Genomic DNA, 20,697 nt, shown 5'->3' on the forward strand with positions numbered 1-20,697 from the left:
TGAACCTTAGTAAATGCAAAGAATTTAGTAATCAGATCGAGCTCGTAATACTAGTCAACAGGTAACTATAGACATGCCTCAGAAATAAGGTAGCTGGATTATGCAATATTCACTGACTATAAAATGTGAGGGCTATTGGGAAAGTGAGGAATGATCGCGAAATCGAAACCACTTTGAAAATCCGACAAGGCTTTTCACCGGAGTTTTGGGCAGTATCGGTCACATCAAAACGCTCGTTTCAGTTGTGAGCGCACTGTGAGCGAATATAGGTGCATAGAACAACAACGTCTCCCACCAAGTAGGAGGGTCCACTGAGAGGCTTCGCTTTAGTGAATGCAGCCCACCTAACACAACTGCCTCGCACTTCTTTCTTCATGACAATTCTCAGCCGCACTCTGCAAGGGCAGTGAAGACGCTTCTGCAGCCTTTTCGATGGGAAGTGTTCGATGACCCACAACACAACCCTAATTGGCTCGTCCTGAGTATCATCTCCGTTCACATGAAACGCTGGATATGAAGACAACACTTGGGCGCAGGCTACGCGCCATAGACCAGCGTAGAGAGTTATCGGAAAGCGCAGGCGGATGCCTTCTATGTCAATGGTGTTGGAAATTTGATATAACGCTCCAACAACTACGTCGGAGAGGCGACTATGTAGAGAAGTACCTGGAAGGTGTAGCTGACTGTGCAAAGAAAACAGTTTTGTTTTCAATGTGGTTTCCATTTCGCGACAGATCGCTCCTTACTTTCCGAACAACCCTCGTACACTTCGTAAATAAGAAGAACTACATCTGGTTTCTGTATCTTTAGATTCTGAAATCAATTTGGAATAGTGACAGCCACAAGCCCACACACATTGGCAGAATTGAACTGAAGTAGTACCAGGCAAAACCTTCATAAGTAACACATTTATATATATGACAACGGGCAACCAGGATACGGAGTCAAAATAGCCACCACGCGACACCAAGTGACGTGTGCACTTGTCGGGTGCTCAAAGTGATTTCTCGTAAACTCCAGCGCCCATTGACAAACGCTTGCTTAGAGAGAAGGGTGTAATGAAGATTACTCATAGGCGGAAACCCACGGCGTATCATCCATCAGAAGCCACCGCGTCCAGTACTTGCGAAGGTCAGACCGGACTCCAACCCGGCATCACAATGGACACAAACTGCTTGCAACTTCAATAGCAGAGGACACGCTGAATACTGTGCGTCCAGCCGAAGTAGCTTTTAACGAGCGATGCTGACGGCTCGGACCAACACTCGGCCCCGCCAAACCCGCACTGAGCAAAGGCACCACTGTTGCCAACGGGCTGCAGAAGACGCTTGGCCACAACACGACGCCTCATTTGCGTTCTTCGCCGCCCGTGTCACACTCTCCAAGTCGCCGCAGCCCGTAACTGCGTACCTTCTCCTCCGACCTGCCCTCTACCGGCGACAGAACGCTCCATGCGCTCTTGCGTCCAGAGGGATTCCAAACTGGCGGGACTTCACAAAAGTCTGCCACTTGTTAAAGTCACTCATGCCAGTGGGTTTCTTCATTGGTGACCCGTATGATTGCTAGAATGATTCGTCTCTGCTCTGTATACAGGATGATTATAACTGAAGTTCCAGTTTCAAAAAGCTGTAAAATAAGATCCACTGCTCATAAGCCGAGTAATTTTCGGAGAAGTGGAAACGCGTTGGAAACAAGAGAAAATTAATGAATATCTCACCTCTATATGGCGGTGTAAGCGGCAGAATGAGCAAAATAAAAGACGGGGATTTTACTGCTGTTCCTTAGTTTGTCTCTGATACGCTCGGCATGACTGTCTCAATGCAGGATCGCGCGCTGCTGGTAACTGTGGGCCAAAAGCCCAGCAGAAATTACGTACGAAAGTTGCTGTTGGTTCAGTGTCTGCCAAGGGTTTGGAGAAAATGATTACGAATTTCGAAAAGACAGGTTCTTTTGAAGTGCAATGTGGCTGAAGGAGGAAAACAATTGCTCCGACATCATCAGAAGACGTGGCTGCAGCACTGCAGGAACATGCAGTGCCAGGGAAATGCTCTAATTTCGGATATGTCAGTGGCATATTGCATCAAATTCTGTGAAACATCCTGCAACGCTATCTACACAAAATTATCAATGTTTAGGAGTTGTTCGATATTGACCAGCCAATAACACAAACGTTTGCTTTAGAATAGCTTTCTCGCGTGGAAATGGCCGCTGTATGGCCATTCCGTAGACAGACGAAGCCCATTTCCATCTGCAAGTGTATTTCAATACACAGAATTGCAGCATATGGGCAACGTAAAATCAGCTCGCTAATCAGTCTCATCAGCCGGTACCGCTTCATTGTGCAAAGGTACCTGTTTGGTGCCTGTTGATGGCATCGTTCATAATAGGGACGTATTGTTACGAGGAGATAGGTCCTTCGGATCACGTAGTCTCTACCGCCACTGGCAAATGCAATGAGTGTCCTGCAAGTCAAGAGAGTCAAGATAGTGCTTCTCCTCATATTGCACAACCAGTGAAGCAGCGGCTGCAGAAGCATTTTGCAAATGCTATAATTATCAGGCGTCATTTCCCTACAACCTGGCTGTCTAGGTCGCCTGATCTTAAGCCGTGTGACCTCTGGCTGTGGGGTTATCTGAAAGATGCTGTGTTCAGAGCTTCGAAGACAGACGTAGCTGAATTGATGACACACATCGCATAAGGCATTATGAACGTGACCCCTGAGACTTTCCATTCTGTTGTGGAACATGCTGTTTCTCCATTTCGCATTATGGCGGAAAATAGTGGACAGCATATAGAACTTGTCTTGCACCAATCTCAGACACTTCACATTGTTGCTTTTTATGCAGTTGAGGAGAGCAGACAGCGAGGTCATCGGTCTCATCGGATTAGGGAAGAACGGGGAAGGAAATCGGCCGAGCCCTTTCTAAGGAACCATCCCGGCATTTGCCTGGCGCGATGTAGGGAAATCACGGAAAACCTAAATGAGGATGGCCGTATACGGAATTGAATTGACGTCCTCCCGAATGCGAGTTCAGTGTGCTAGCCATTGCGCCACCTCGCTCGGTATATGTAGATTTTGGCCACAAGAGAATTAGAAACCGATATCATTGTTGCTTTTTATTCGGTTCTTGGCTTCAGTACAACTGAAAATCGATTTTTTCCCGTTCGATGTGGTACGACCTTGAAGTGGCAAATAGGCGTACCTAAATTAATAGTACAATAACTGTCTCATCCTGAACTTTTGCGGACATTCAAGTTGCACAGTACGGCTGGTTTACTGTGCGGCTCACACTGTAGCCGCCATTGTTAGTCTTAGCCGAACCCATTTACGTTACGACGCTTGGAGCACCGTCTAGCAGGAACATTTTCGTTACTTTTTTGCCCATAACGTTTCCCCATTTTTCGATAATATTCCGTTTAAATTTGACGTCAGTCTGAGCAGGGGTACTTTTTTTACAGCGTTCCGAAACTGGAATCTTAACTGTAAACACTATGTACCTTTGTTACCGTGTGTCATCCTCGTATCGTTGCGACGCTGCATTCAGTCTCGCGGCGGGTAGTGGTGTCAAAGTTTTTGTCAATCAGAGCACAGTACTCAGTCTATCATATTGTTGATTATAGAGTTGGTTGCACTTCAATTTTCTTATCCATAAACATTTAAGTGAGATGTCAACTAACCTTGTTATGAGATACCATTGATTTCTTTCATCATTTTATAAACATAATACAACAAAACAATTTAATGAAAGCTTACATTTGTTACAACAAGTAAAACAGCTAACAACCACCCAGGGATAGTACTTTAATTGAACACAAAAACATTCTCGTTGAATTCTGTTAGCGTCAAACGAGAGTAGTATATTTCTATTCAGTACATTTGCGGTTCTATCATGCTTGTTTGAGGACGTCTGGTACTATTTCCTGTTGAACATTCACCGTCCAATAAAGTGTTCAGGATTCCATTACACAAAAGTTCTTCAAAGTGATCTCATATTCGTGAAGAAATTACCTATGGTCGTATCTTATCAGTAGATAATTTAGTATAATATCGAATGTCTTTCGGAAATGTAACGAAATGTAATCTACATGTTAAATTTGCATATAATGTGTACGAGGCGTGCAGCGGCATACGCAACTAATATTTCTTAATCCTAGCTAAATCTTAGAGACGTGTTCGATATGTTCCTGGAACATCTTAATGTTCGAGCCTAAAAAGTTAGCAAGAGTGATTTGTACCTTAGTGCATCTGTTAGTCTATAGCCTGAAGAGTAGTTTGATGCAGCTCTCCATGTTAGTCTATTCTAAGTCTCTTCATCGCTGCATAATACCCGGAACCTACTTCCATTTGAAACTGTTTACTGTAATGAAGCTTGGAACACGCTGTACAACCTTTACCCTTCCATTCTTGCTTCTATTACGAACTGAAAATTATTTGATATCTCAGGGTTTGTCCTACAGCCAAGCGGTTTGAGGTGCCATGTCACGGATTGCGGGGCCGTTCCCACCGGAGTTTCGAGTCCTCCCTCGGGCATAGATGATTGTGTCGTTCTTAGTGTAAGTTAGATTAAGTAGTGTGTAAATCTAGGGACCGATGACCTCAGAATTATGGTCCCTTAGGAATGCACACACATTTGAGCATTTTGTTTATCCTATCAACAGATTCCGTATTTAGTCAAGTTGCGCCAATTATTTCTTTTATCCCCACTCCTATTCAGTGCCTCCTCATTAATTATTCGTTCTACTCATCTAACCTTCAGCATTCTTCTGTAGCACATTTCAAAAGCTTCAATTCTCTTCTTGTTTAAAATGATTTTCGACCACGTTACACTTCACTGTAAGGCTGCACTACAGATAACTACCTTCAGAAAAGATATCCTAACACTTACATTGATATTTCATTTTAACATGCTCCTCTTTCTCTTAAATGGCTTTCTTCTTTTTAATTTTATCCATATTTCCTCTTATTCTTCACTTTACACGCTCTCTACATTACCCGCCATCAGCTCGTTTGCTCCCCAAATAGCAAAAGCAGTTTACTACCTGTAGAGTCTCACTGCCTATGGTAATTCCCTGAGCATCACTCGATTAAACTGGACGACATTTTACTACCGTACTTTTACTTTTAATGTTCATCTCATACCTCTCTTGAAAACACTGTACATTCAGCTCAACTACTCTTCAAGTCCTTTGCTGTCGTTGACTAAATTACAACGTATTTTTTATTTCTTCTCCCTGAATTTATGAAAGGAAGTTTTCCCACGCTTTTTCTGAAGAAGGGAGGTTATTTGGTGAAATTATTCCTATTACTATTGATGATATTTTGTCAAAGAATAGAAAATGAAACACTCACATCTAGGAAGATGAAACCTGTGCCAAAATATTACTGTCGTACCAAAGAGGTGGCTTCCTGATCGTTGTTTGTATTCCTTGCGCTGATGGCTACATATTTACTTCCATGAAGGCGGTAAGCAACGAAGCTAGGAACCTAATGCCGTCCTTTCTATTGAAATTACGTTTGTTCTTGAAAAACTCAACGGCTTCTCGGAATTACACTCTTTAATTTCTGCTTTCTTCGGCTAGCACACACACCTCCTTAGAGTCGATATCTTGGCCCTGGTTATCCTGATGTTCTGCTACCTCAGATTTCACAATTTGTTTTAACCGCTTTTGCATTTGTGCTCTTTTAATACTGTCTTCTGTTTCGAGATGCGTTGGTCTATAGATAATCTGACTTCAGGACTCAGAGTGTATAAAAAGCCTATAACACAAATAGCAGTGTTCTACATATTAACTTCGTTTCCCAACCGTATCAGTGAAATAACTTTCGCGTTGTAGAGTACTTGATGGTTTTCATGATCGCCACAGCATCCTGGGAGAGACCATGGGTACTCTTGTTAATGAATTGTTGGAGAGATTTAAAGAACAATAGCGCTAACGCCCATCTGTTGTAGAATTAGAGAGGCTCTCAAGAAATTAATACCGCCCATATTTAACTGTGGCACGTAGTAAAAGCTTGAGCAGCATGGCTGTGGAACATTTTCCAATTCATGTCGGTATGGTACAGCAACAAGTGACAAAGAGTCTCTGCTGCAAAACAGGCTTCAGTTTTTCATATTTTGCCATTAATGCGTTCCACCTTGTTTAAGGCATCTTCAGGTTGCCTGGAACAAAAGGTGTACTCAACACTATTTTATATCTGGGCATCACGCAATGTTCTTAAAATACTGAAAACGCTGTTTGCCTGGTAAGATATTTGCACGGTCGGCATTCCACTTGTTTAACACATGTTCTGTCAGCCACTCTGAAGATATCTTAAAGAAATAATAAACCCTATTTTGTAGCCAAAACTTTTTATCTCTTAAAAAAAATGTGGATGTTGATGGACGCCAGATATCTAGGAGGGTTTTACTGAAACTTCCAGGAAAATCTATAATTATTCTGAAGTAATCTATGCAAGCTTAAATAAAGCAAACGAAATATTTGTGGGAAGCTGTTCATCTTTCGCACGAAGAACAGAAACCATTACCGCTCGATTCACTTCGCACCATGAAACGTACCGAAATATCTTAAAACGTCAACTCCAACAGCGAGGAGCTGAAACAGCTAACGCCAGAGCACTGACGCTCTTATGGATGCCTTAAAAGATTGCTGGTTTGGTGGAGTGATGAATAAAAACGATTTCGAAAGTGGTATTTCGCCCTGCGAAAGCGGTGGAACTGATTGCAGGACGATAAAAGAGTTTCTTTCCGAAAATTGAGGCATCAGATTTTTCAAGAACTAAAAGATATAATCGTAGAGCACGTTCGCGTCTAAAAACGGAATACCATCTTTTGATTGCCAAGTAAAATGATGTTTTATTAGAGAAGGTTTAGTTGACGTACAAAGTTTTCGTTTTGCGGAGCTCGTAGCAATTTCGGCAATTTGTTTCTGTAGTTTTCCTAGCTGCTTATTCTGGGATACGCGATACATCGTAATTACATGGAGCGAGTCAGTTTAAAAGCTGTTTAACTTAATTTATGTTTCAACTAGCTGTGCCTGTGCACGCTTTGCCCTACCTCAGTCTGCTTAAATGCAAAAGAAAGAAAAGACGAAGTACACGTTTCTAATATGTATGGGAATCCTACATATATACGTTCTAGGCTCATCCTCTCGACTGTCTCTACCCATCTTCCTATCTTTGTCCATCTCCTCCTGCTCCCACCAATCTCCGTCCATCGCCTCATCCTCCTGCTCTCTCTGTCCATTTTCTCCTCCCTCCACTATCTCCTGCTGCCACCTCTCTCTCCCCCACTCTCAGTCAGTCACCTCCTCTTTCCCTTTCTCTGTCCACCTTCCACTCCCCTCTCTCTCTTCATCACCACCTTCTCACTCTCTCTGCCCATCTGTTGCTAGAAGTTTCGCATTTGCATTTGCCTCACATATGACGTTGAGCCTTCTTTATTGATATTTCAAATTCAAATTCTGTAGTAGTATTCTAATCATAAACCATTGAATCATAGGTAAAATTTTCTATTAGAAAGTATACAATCTATACGTTTCCAAACATTTATTGCAGTAACGTTTTTTAATTTGCAGTAGAACGGAAAGGTACATTTTGAGACTTCTGATAACAAACAAGAATTTGGTACCTAAAACACACACGTACGCTATGTGATCAAAAATATCCGGACACCTGGTTGAAAATGATTTATAAGTTCGTGACGCCCTCCATCGGTAATGCTCGAATTCAGTATGGTGTTGGCCCACCCTTAGTCTCGATGATATCTTCCACTCTCGTAGGCATACGTTCCATCAGGTGGTGCTGGAAGCTTTCTTCGGGAATGGCAGCCCATTCTTCACGGTGTACTGCACGCAGGTGAAGTATCGATGTCGGTCGATGAGGCCTGGCACGAAGTCTGCGTTCCAAAACATCCCAAAGGTGTTCTGTAGGATTTAGGTCAGTGCTCTGAGCAGGCCAGTCAATTACAGGGACGTTATTATCGTGCGCCCCCCCTGAACCATGGACCTTGCCGTTGGTGCGGAGGCTTGCGTGCTTCAGCGATACAGATGGCCGTACCGTAGGTGCAACCACAACGGTGGGGTATCTGTTGAGAGGCCAGAGAAACATGTGGTTCCTGAAGAGGGGCAGCAGCCTTTTCAGTAATTGCAGGGGCAACAGTCTGGATGATTGACTGATCTAGGCCTTGTAACATTAACCAAAACGACCTTGCTGTGCTGGTACTGCGAACGGCTGAAGGCAAGGGGAAACTACAGCCGTAATTATTCCCGAGCACATGCAGCTTTACTGTATGATTAAATGATGATGGCGTCCTCTTGAGTAAAATATTCCGCAGGTAAAATAGTCTCCCATTCGGATCTCCGGGCGGGGACTACTCAGGAGGACGTCGTTATCAGGAGAAAGAAAACTGGTGTTCTACGGATCGGAGCGTGGAATATCAGATCCCTTAATCGGGCAGGTAGGTTAGAAAATTTAAAAAGGGAAATGGATAGGTTAAAGTTAGATATAGTGGGAATTAGTGAAGTTCGGTGGCAGGAGGAACAAGACATTTGGTCAGGTGATTACAGGGTTATAAATACAAAATCAAAAAGGGTAATGCAGGAGTAGGTTTAATAATGAATAAAAAATAGGAGTGCGGGTTAGCTACTACAAACTGCATAGTGAACGCATTATTGTGGCCAAGAAAAACACAAAGCCAATGCCTACTACAGTAGTACAAGTTTATATGCCAACTAGCTCTGCAGATGATGAAGAAATTGATGAAATGTATGACGAGATAAAAGAAATTATTCAGGTAGTGAAGGGAGACGAAAATTTAATAGTCATGGGTGACTGGAGTTCGTCAGTAGGAAAAGGGAGAGAAGGAATCATAGTAGGTGAATATGGATTGGGGGGATGGAATGAAAGAGGGAGCTGCCTTGTAAAATTTTGCACAGAGCATAACTTAATCATAGCTAACACTTGGTTCAAGAATCATAAAAGAAGGTTGTATACCTGGAAGAATCCTGAAGATACTAAAAGGTATCAGATAGATTATATAATGGTAAGACAGAGATTTAGGAACCAGGTTTTAAATTGTAAGGCATTTCCTGGGGCAGATGTGGATTCTGACCACAATCTATTGGTTATGAATTGCGGATTGAAACTGAACAAACTGCAAAAAGGTGGGAATTTAAGGAGATGGGACCTGGATAAACTGAAAGAACCGGAGGTTGTAGAGAGTTTCAGGGAGAGCATTAGGGAACAATTGACAGGAATGGGGGTAACAAATACAGTAGAAGAAGAATGGGTAGCTCTAAGGGATGAAGTAGTAAAGGCAGCAGACTATCAAGTAGGTAAAAAGACGAGGGCTAATAGAAATCCTTGGGTAACAGAAGAAATATTGAATTTAATTGATGAACGGAGAAAATATAAAAATGCAGTAAATGAAGTAGGCAAAAAGGACTACAAACGTCTCATAAATGATATCGACAGGAAGTGCAAAATGGCTAAGCAGGGATGGCTAGAGGACAAATGTAAGGATGTAGAGGCTTGTCTCACTAGGGGTAAGATAGATACTGCCTACAGGAAAATTAAAGAGACCTTTGGAGAGAAGAGAACCACTTTTATGAATATCAAGAGCTCAGATGGCAACCCAGTTCTAAGCAAAGAAGGGAAGGCAGAAAGGTGGAAGGAGTATAAAGAGGGTTTATACAAGGGCGACGTACTTGAGGACAATATTATGGAAATGGAAGAGGATGTAGATGAAGACGAAATGGGAGATACGATACTGCGTGAAGAGTTTGACAGAGCACTGAAAGACCTGAGTCGAAACAAGGCCCCGGGAGTAGACAACATTCCATTAGAACTACTGATGGCCTCGGGAGAGCTAGTCATGACAAAACTGTACCATCTGGTGAGCACGATGTATGAGACAGGCGAAATACCCTCAGACTTCAAGAAGAATATAATAATTCCAATCCCAAAGAAAGCAGGTGTTGACAGATGTGAAAATTACCGAACTATCAGTTTAATAAGTCACAGCTGCAAAATACTAACGCGAATTCTTTACAGACGAATGGAAAAACTGGTAGAAGCGGACCTCGGGGAAGATCAGTTTGGATTCCGTAGAAATGTTGGAACATGTGAGGCAATACTAACCTTACGACTTATCTTAGAAGAAAGATTAAGAAAAGGCAAACCTACGTTTCTAGCATTTGTAGACTTAGAGAAAGCTTTTGACAATGTTAACTGGAATACTCTCTTTCAAATTCTGAAGGTGGCAGGGGTAAAATACAGGGAGCGAAAGGCTATTTAAAATTTGTATAGAAACCAGATGGCAGTTATAAGAGTCGAGGGGCATGAAAGGGGAGCAGTGGTAGGGAAAGGAGTGAGACATGGTTGTAGCCTCTCCCCGATGTTATTCAATCTGTATATTGGGCAAGCAGTAAAGGAAACAAAAGAAAAATTCGGTGTAGGTATTAAAATTCATGGAGAAGAAGTAAAAACTTTGAGGTTCGCCATTGACATTGTAATTCTGTCAGAGACAGGAAAGAACTTGGAAGAGCAGTTGAACGGAATGGACAGTGTCTTGAAAGGAGGATACAAGATGAACATCAACAAAAGCAAAACGAGAATAATGGAATGTAGTCAAATTAAGTCGGGTGATGCTGAGGGAATTAGACACTTAAAGTAGTAAAGGAGTTTTGCTATTTAGGGAGGAAAATAACTGATGATGGTCGAAGTAGAGAGGATATAAAATGTAGACTGGCAATGGCAAGGAAAGCGATTCTCAAGAAGAGAAATTTGTTAACATCGAGTATAGATTTAAGTGTCAGGAAATCGTTTCTGAAAGTATTTGTATGGAGTGTAGCCATGTATGGAAGTGAAACATGGACGATAACTAGTTTGGACAAGAAGAGAATAGAAGCTTTCGAAATGTGGTGCTACAGAAGAATGCTGAAGATAAGGTGGGTAGATCACGTAACTAATGAGGAGGTATTGAGTAGGATTGGGGAGAAGAGAAGTTTGTGGCACAACTTGACTAGAAGAAGGGATCAGTTGGTAGGACATGTCCTGAGGCATCAAGGGATCACAAATTTAGCATTGGAGGGCACCGTGGAGGGTAAAAATCGCAGAGGGAGACCAAGAGATGAATACACTAAGCAGATTCAGAAGGATGTAGGTTGCAGTAGGTACTGGGAGGTGAAGAAGCTTGCGCATGATAGAGTAGCATGGAGAGCTGCATCAAACCAGTCCCAGGACTGAAGACCACAACAACAACAACAACAACATTATCGTGCAACCATTCCGTGACACGCCGTACGTTATGAAAAGGTCCTCGATCGTGTTAAAAGATGCAATCGCCAGCGCCGAATTGCTCTTCAACAGTGGGAAGCAAGAAGGCTTAAAACATCAATGTAGGCCTGTGCTGTGATAGTGTCACCGAAGAGAAACACGGCCATACCACAACACCACCGCGTCACAATGTTACTGTTGGCACCACGTAAGCGGGCAGACGACATTCACCGGGCACTCGCCATACCCACACACTGTCATCGGATCACCACATTGTTCGCCGGCCGCGGTGGCCGTGCGGTTCTGGCGCTCCAGTCCGGAGCCACGCTGCTGCTACGGTCGCAGGTTCGAATCCTGCCTCGGGCATGGGTGTGTGTGATGTCCTTAGGTTAGTTAGGTTTAAGTAGTTCTAAGTTCTAGGGTACTAATGACCACAGCAGTTGAGTCCCATAGTGCTCAGAGCCATTTGAACCATTTTGAACCACATTGTTTACCGTGATTTGTCACTCCAAACAACGTTTTTCCATTGTTCAATCGTCGAATGTTTACGCCCCTTACACGAAGCGAGATGTCGTTTTGCATTTACCGGCGTAATGTGTTGCGGATGAGTATCCGTTCGACCATCAACTCCAAGTTTTCTCACGACACGCCTAACTGTCATAGTAGTTGCAATGGATCCTGATGCAGTTTGTAATTCCTCTGTGACGGTCTGGGTAGATGTCTGCCTATTACACATTACGACCCCCTTCAACTGTCGGCGGAGTCAGTCAGCAGACGAGGTCGGCCTGTACGCTTTTTTGCGGTACTTGTCCCTTCACTATCACATCGGAAGCGTTGGACCTAGGGATGTTTAGGAGTGTGAAAATACAGTGTACAGAGGTATGACACATGTGACACCCAATTACCCGACTACGTCCGAAGTCCGTGAGATCCGCGGAGTGTCCCATTCTGCTCTCTCACGATATCTAATGACTACCGAGGTCTGTGATATGGAGTAACTGTCAGTAGGTGGTAGCATAATGCACCTAATATGAAAAACCTATGTTTTTGGTGGTGTTCGGATACTTTTTATCACCTAGTGTACTTTTAGAATGGACCAGGTTGCCTTAGGTGAGGATACGAAAACTTAACGACAAACATCCCATTCGAATCGGTGCATCCATCAAGGCCAGAAATGATGCAACGTTATACTGTCCAGTGGAATCATATTGCTAAGTTCTCTGCAAATATGAATCTATTCTGTAAAAATTTAAACAATATCAACTAGTTTAACTTAATTTCATTTCCTTCTCCACTCCTCTATCCTCATTTTTCAACCGTTATGTAGCAGCATTATGGAACGCTATTTGAGCTGCAGTTGCTGTTCATGAAGAATTCCTTCCATTGTTACGAATGTTAGTCCCTCTAAATTATAAAGTGTTATGTGCAACAAATTCTATGCAAGAATGTGCGTACAGTGAAGCTGTGGTTAATAAGAATAATAAGTCCTGAAGCAGTAGTCAACATTTCGATCGTGAGGGACAATATTCATATCGGCGTTGCGCGTAAGTATACTGATGATTTAGGCAAGATACTATTGTGACCTACTCGTTGAGATCGGAAAATATTTTTTGTCGCAGCGAAACAGGCCATACCTTAAGAGATAAGATCCACTTTAGCGAAGACTGTTGTACATTGCTGCAATTTTCAGACTTCCAACTTTAGCCAATTCATCTAACAGAACTGTAACATGTTTTCTGATTCAATTTTTAAATGATAGTAATCACATTTTATATGTAACGGTATTTATCTGAAATAACAAACATTACTTGGAAAACTATGGTTTTTCTAAATGCGAAAACGTGTTCGAAAGTACAACAACGAACTAGGAACAAATAATCGATTGAAATTTAAAATCGCAGCAGTTGAGAAAATGTTATCAATATTATACTTCATCGTCTATCTGTTACATTTTTATTCTGTTACAAACCAATAATCAGTAAGCGAAAATCAAATTAAGCAGAAGTGCTATCAGAAGCAGTTACGTGTTTCTAGCTACTGGAAACTAGCACGAATTCCCGTTTACAAGACAGGTTTGGTTAACATATTACAGAAATTCAGTTAATTATCAAGTATCACATGTTCCATGGTAACAGGCATTCTTCTGTTTCAGGATACAAGGCGTTACACGACCGGCAAAGTGTGGCTTAACTTTCCACATGCTACAGAAATAATCTTATAAGCATATAGCAATTTGGCTCAACATAAAATTCTGTTACTGAAAAATTGAAAATATATTAAACATAGCTTTAACATACAGGGTGATCAAAAAGTCAGTATAAATTTGAAAACTGAATAAATCGCGGAATAATGTAGATAGAGAGGTACAAATTTACACACATGCATGGAATGACATGGGGTTTTATTAGAACCAAAAAAATACAAACGTTCCAAAAATGTCCGACAAATGGCAATTCATCTGATCAGAATAGCAATAATTAGCATAACAAAGTAAGAAAAAGCAAAGATGATGATCTTTACAGGATATTCTCAATATGTCCACCACCATTCCTCAACAAAAGCTGCAGTCGAGGTATAATGTTGTGAACAGCACTGTAAAGCACGCCCGGAGTTATGGTAGGGCATTGGCGTCGGATGTTGTCTTTCAGCACCCCTAGAGATGTCGGTCGATCACGATACACTTGCGACTTCAGGTAACCCCAAAGCTAATAATCGCATGGACTGAGGTCTGGGGACACGGGAGGCCAAGCGTGACGAAAGTGGCGGCTGAGCACACGATCATCACCAAACGACGCGCGCAAGAGATCTTTCAGGCGTCTAGCAATACTTTGTTTTTTTCGGTTGTAGTAAAACCCCATGTCATTCCAAGCATTTGTGTCAATTTTTACCTCTCTATCTACATTATTCCGTGGTTTATTAAGTTTTCAAATTTATGCTGACTTTTTGATCACCCGGTATTATACAGAGCTTAAATACACGAACACCAAATATTTACGGATGCTGCACTACGCCTAACCTCCTGTCTAACAACAACAAATACTGTAGAAAATAGCGGTAACTCCTTATAACTCCCACCAATGCGCATTCTTTCACGTGATACTAAAATATCTCAGTACTCACCAAAAACATCATGTGTTCTTAAACACTTTCCTCTGCAACCAATGATAGGAAATTTTCTCCAAAAGACATTATGTCAGTTTTTATTCTCTGTATTTGTTGAGTGTAGGCTGATTGTAATGAATGTGTAGGGGTACGGTGTGGTGTTTACTTTGTGATGTATGACGATGAGAGAAGGGGATCGTGAAACCTGGTGCCGGCACATAGTCTACTCCCCTCGAACAACACCAAGGAGCAGCAGAGTTCAACATCCCCATTCGACAAACAATCAACGTCAACAGTGTCACAGTCTCTAACTACACGAGACGGAGAGGAGAGGTCTGAAAGTAACTCAGTGAGACTGGCCCAAAGTCTTACAGGCCGGTTTATGCCGTCACCTTTCCTGCAATTTACAGTCCAATATGTGTGCTGACAAGTCCTTCCAGCACCAGAATTTGATCCGGATATTGCCGAGTCGGGCGCTACGACACAGGGGCGCGTCAGCGCATTCGGCTACACGTGCGGGCAGTGTATTAAAAATCACATCATTCGACATATGAAAGCACCTGAGTAACAGCGTTTTAACGTTCTTAAAATAGGCTACGGTCTATGATGATAAATAGTACTAGTTACTAGAGTAACTACTGTTTGCCGGTCGGAGTGACCGAGCGGTTCTAGGCGCTACATTCTAGAACCGCGCGACCGCTACAGTCGCAGGTTCGAATCCTGCCTCGGGCATGGATGTGTGTGATGTCCTTAGGTTAGTTAGGTTTAAGAAGTTCTAACTTCTAGGGGACTGATGACCTGAGCAGTTAAGTCCCATAGTGTTCAGAGCCATTTGAACCATTTTGAACAACTGTTTGAGATATCTGTAAAGGGAAGAGTGTTCCTCAACATTACTATTTTTTATATACATCACTCTTTTGACTGGTTTGATGCGGCCCTCCACGAATTCCTCTCCTGTGCTAACCTCTTGATCTCAAACTAGCACTTGCAACGTACTACCTCAATTATTTGCTGGATGTATTCCAATATCTGTCGTGCCCTATGTTTTCACTCTCAACAAAACCTTCTAATACCATTAAGCTTATTCACTGAGGAGTTAGGGAATGTGCTATTTTCACGCCCCTTCTTCTTTTCAGTGTTTTCCATATTTGCCTTCCCTCTCCGATCCTGAGGAGAACGTTGCCAGTCTACCTAATTTGCAACATTCGGCTGTAGCAATACATCTCAAATGCTTCAATTCTCTACTGTTCCGTTTATTCCACGCTCATGTTCCACAGTCTAACAATGCTGTACTACGGACTTTAATTCCCTCAAATTTCATCCTCAAATTGAGGCCTATGTTTGTCACTAGTAGACGTTGAAACGTCCCCTTTGAAAAATTAAGCATGACTGTGCTAGTAAATTTCTACGTTATTTGATTTTCAAACAGCTGAGCAAAGCTCAATGTACTCAAGCAGGTTTCTCTTTACTTATTCTGATCATCACAAAATTAACACACAGTATTTTTAGCGCAACGCAATTTCACTTTCACTAATCCCTACAAAGGAATGGCCCTCACTAACAATAACCTATGCCTATCATGAATTACTTAGCTCACAAAAATCTTCGTTACTTGAACTACTGCAATACAGCGAGCGCCAATACTGCCAGCTAATTAAAAGATTCTATTTACTGAAGGCACTAACTGCTGATAGGCATATTTAGCAAAATGAAAAAATTTGATAGAGAACAAACAATGTATGTACCTTAATAGTGTTAAAAAGTCATCATATATATATATATATATATATTTTGTGTGTGTGTGTATCAATTCATGACATCCATCATTACAAATTTCCTTTTTCTGGCGGACACACGTCTCACGTCAGGCATCTCTCTCACCTCATCCACCACATCCACCACTGCTGGCGGCTCACCTCCAACTGCACAACGCTACGTGCTGTTCACACCCAACTGCCAAACACTGCACAAGCGAATACTCCAACAATGAGCCCAACCAGCCACAGACAGCACACAGCGCAGTCAGCGATTTTCATACAGAGCACTACGTGGCATTACCAGCATAAAAACCTAAATAGCCTACTTACAACTTCTCTTGGCAACAAATGCCCTTTTTACTTGTGATAGACTGCTCTTTATGTCCTCCTTGCTCAGCCCATCATGTGTTATTTTGGCGCCTATGTAGCCGAATTCCTTAAACTCCTCTATTTGATGATCCGCAATTTTCATATGATGTTTCTCGCTGTTCTCATTCCTGCTATACCTCATTAATTTCGACATCCTTCGAATTGCTCTGTTTCCATACTCAATACTCATTAGACTGTTCATTCCATTCATCACATCACGTAATTCTTCTTCACTTTCTCTGAGGAGAGCACTGTCATCAGCGAATCGTATCATTGATATCATTTCACCTTGAATTTGAATTTTATTCTCACTCTTGAACCTTTCTCTTTTTTCCGTCATTGCTTCTTCGATGTATAGGTTCAACAGAAGGGCGAAAGACTGTATCCCCTTCTCTATCTGAGCATCCGCACTCACTGTTCCCTCCTAGTTCCTGTACATATTGTACCCCTCTTTCTCTGTATTTTACCCCTATTTCTCTCAGAATTTGGAATATTTAGCACCGTTTGATGTCGTCGAACAGATTGACAAATTCTCTGAACGTGTCACGATTTTTTTTCAGTCTTGCTACCAGTATCGACCTCAACATGAAAACTATCTCCTGGTGGCTTTACCTTTCCCAAAGCCAAACTGATGGTCATCCAACACATCCTCAGTTTCCTCTTCCTTTCCTGTGTCTGTTATTCCTGTCGCATATTGGATGCATGAGCTGTTAAGTTGATTGTGCGAAAATTCTCGCACTTGTCGGCTGTTGCTATCTTCATAATTGTGTAGAAGACGTTTTGTCCGAAAGTCTGATGGTATATCGCCTGTCTCATACACTGTACACACGACGTGAATAGTCGTTTGGTTTCCAGTTCCCCAAAGACTTCAGAAATTCTGATGAGATGTCATCTATCCCTTCTGCATTATCTCAGCTCAAGTCATCCAGAGATCTTTCAAATACTAACACTAATACTGGATCCTGTTTCTCTTCCTTGTGGGTTCCTGTTTCTTCGTCTGTCATCAGAAAGATACTCCCCCTCATAGAGGTCTTGATTGTACTCCTTCTACCTATCCGATCTCTCTCTCTCCTCTGCATTTAACAATGGGGTTCCCATTCAGCTCTTAATGATACGCCACTTGCTTTTAATTTCATCGAACGTTATTTTGTCTTTTCTATAACCTGAGTCATTCCTTCCGACTATCATTTCTTTGTCGATTATTTCACATTTATCAAGTAACCTTTTCAACCTAGCTCCCTGCACCTGCTATTTATTTCATTCCTAAATGATTTTTATTGATGTATTCCTGAATATCCCTGAATATTTTTTTCTTGCTTTTTTCATAGATCATGTGATTCTTCTGTTACCGTGGCTATTTCGCGTTTACCTTTCTCGTAGTTACGTTTTTCTTTCCAATTTCTGTGTCTGCCCTTTTTAATGACGTCGATTCCTCGTTAACTGAACTGCCTACTTAGCTATTCATTATCGCAGTATCTATAGCGTCAGAGAACTTCAAGTGTATCTCTCCATTCATTGTAACTTCTGCATACCACCTCTTTGTGCACTGATTCTTCCTGACTAGCCTTAACCTTCACCCTACATTTCATCATTACTAAACTGTGATCTGAGTCTGTATCAGCTGCCGGGTACGCCTTAGAATCCAATATTTGATTTCAGAAGCTCTGCCTGACCTTGATGTAATTTAACTGGAATCTTCCCGTATGTGGGCCAATACCAAATGTTATTATGAATAGCTGAAAACACGGGGAATTTAGTCGAACTAACTGCGAACGAAATGTTAAGATTATCGAAGTACCGCTAAACTTTCCGTAGACTCCCTGTGTCACTCTCAGGTACATCGCTCGTTCAGCTGTGAGCTGTTGGTGCTCGCGTTTTCACTTGTTAAAAGTGCTACAAAAATCTTGAGTATATGAACGGAATATAATAAATAATTACTAGACCCACCTGAATAGCCGCTTCCGCAATACGATTAGTTGCGTCGACCCCGGATCCCGTCTCAGTTAGCACACATCTGGAAAATATTCTCACACTTTTACAAGGGACGCAGGCAATGGTGTATACGAATTCCGTTCCCAGTGGCGGGGGCAGCTGAGGGAGGGGCAAGTGGGAGGGGATGCGGGTTAACGGAGTTGCGATACTGATGTGAGTAAATTATTTTAAAAGTATCGAGTAAAAACGTATCGATCCTTTTTTGGCGTCCTTATCCTCCTTGCAGTTTAGTTTTCTCCGTTCCAGTACATTCGATTTCCGCACTTACCTAGGGACCGTAAACAGTAAGTAATAATTCCTCATTCAGCAGCCCATAGCAGGAGGACATCATGGTAAAGCTTAAATAAAAACGCTGGTAAAGTCTGAAGGAAGTCTTAAAAATTATTCTCTTTGGCGGCGTGGCTGCAAAAGCAGCCATAAAAGTCGACACTTGCCGTCGCCCCCTGCACGACCTGCCGCACACACACACACACACACACACACACACACACTCACTTCCCGTAGCTCGCCACCCTTCTCTCCTTCCCTCTTATATTTCAAAAGCTCTTTTGTGTCCTGTAATTAACCGTATCTTGCAAGATAACTACCTTTTATGTAATGGTTTACGAGATTAAAACTTGTGTGTGCCGTGTGGCTAGCCGTTCTTTGTGTATTTATCAGCCTTCACACTCGAAGGGTTCTGCAGTCCGCACACAGGCTCCCAGCTGGTCCAGTGGTTTCTCTGCCGCAGACAGCGGCTGCCGGCAGAGCTTTAGCGACCGTCGCCAGGTGCAACAGTTCTTGCAGGGACAGCTGTCTCACACTTGTTATTTGTTATCATAACTCGCTCAGGCTCAGTCGAGCCTCAAGAGGCTCACGACACCCGTGAAATGTGGAGGATCTCGAGGGAAGAACAGTGGTATGTAAGTACAAGCTTAATAGCTGTGAAGGATTTTGTACCACATCTACTAGTCAGAAGTCTCGTGAACGTAGCTTAGAGATGTTCAATGAACAATGATGTCCACTAAATATCGATGTCGGAAGTTTAAACTTCAGTGTTCCAATTCTAATACGGAAGTCTTTCACACATCATAACATTGATGAGGAAAACAAAATATCGACCCTTTAAGTTAGCAAAAGACTAGACTAGTTACCACTGCTAATAATTACATTGCCATTTAAACGAATTTTTCTTTGACTACAACTTTTGTGGTCATGGAATAGATTTATAGAAACAAGTTTTATGAACGAAACAAGTTTTACGTTTCATTACGACCCCAGTGAAACATATTAGCGGCTTATCAAATTTCGTCATAGAGACTAGGGGTGGGAGGGAAGCAGCATTTTTGAACGGACTAGGGAAGAAAAATTGGATATTGTAGTAGGTAAGGGTAGAGTAATGTCTTTGTTTGTTCATTCACTTCATGCTTTGTTGATCTCAAGTAGTGTTGGCAACATGTTGGTACATTAAAGAGAAACAGGGAAGCGAAATTACATTGATCGACTCAGCATAAGGAAAGAATCATTTGCAAAGAGATCAAGAAAAGGACTCAACATTACAGCTCGTTTATTATATGGAAGGCAAGCTTCTACCTCTTAAACATGAAATAAAATTATCGGAGCCACATAATATTCCACTTCAATATTTGAGCTGAGCTACTGAAAGAAAAAACCGGATTTACGTTAACAATGCAGGACACTGAAGACGAAACCTCCCTCGAAAAAGCTATTTTACGGTCTGTAGACAAAAATTTCCACTATACTTATTTAATTATCACTGATCTTTTTCGGGAAAGGGGTGGGGTGGGTGTGGGGGGGGGGGGGGGGGTGGCGGTTGGGACACTACAGCCTCGATAAATTTGAAGGGAAATTCATTCCATTGGACAAAGTTTGAAAATGCACTTCATGCGCAGCACTATTTCTTTCGGGCATCACCAATTTTCCAGTGCATCTCTAACAGATGTGAATATATTGTCTTGTCATACAAAAATCGCATGTCCTGCGTAACTGTGCGGAACTACAATTTTTCGATTCACACTTGTACTTATTGTATGTCAGTTCCATTAATAGCTGTATGTAGGTGTGTTTTGAAGCTATGCATAATTATGTGATGCATTTTGATGCATAATTAAACGCAACTGTCACTAACTTACAATAATGAATTTAATTTACACAAGATAATGAGTCCTTGATTTCATCTACTGTAAACAAAGAAATGTTCTT

Source organism: Schistocerca piceifrons, chromosome 2 (genome assembly GCF_021461385.2).
Source record: "Schistocerca piceifrons isolate TAMUIC-IGC-003096 chromosome 2, iqSchPice1.1, whole genome shotgun sequence".
In the NCBI taxonomy this organism is placed as follows: Eukaryota; Metazoa; Arthropoda; class Insecta; order Orthoptera; family Acrididae; genus Schistocerca; species Schistocerca piceifrons.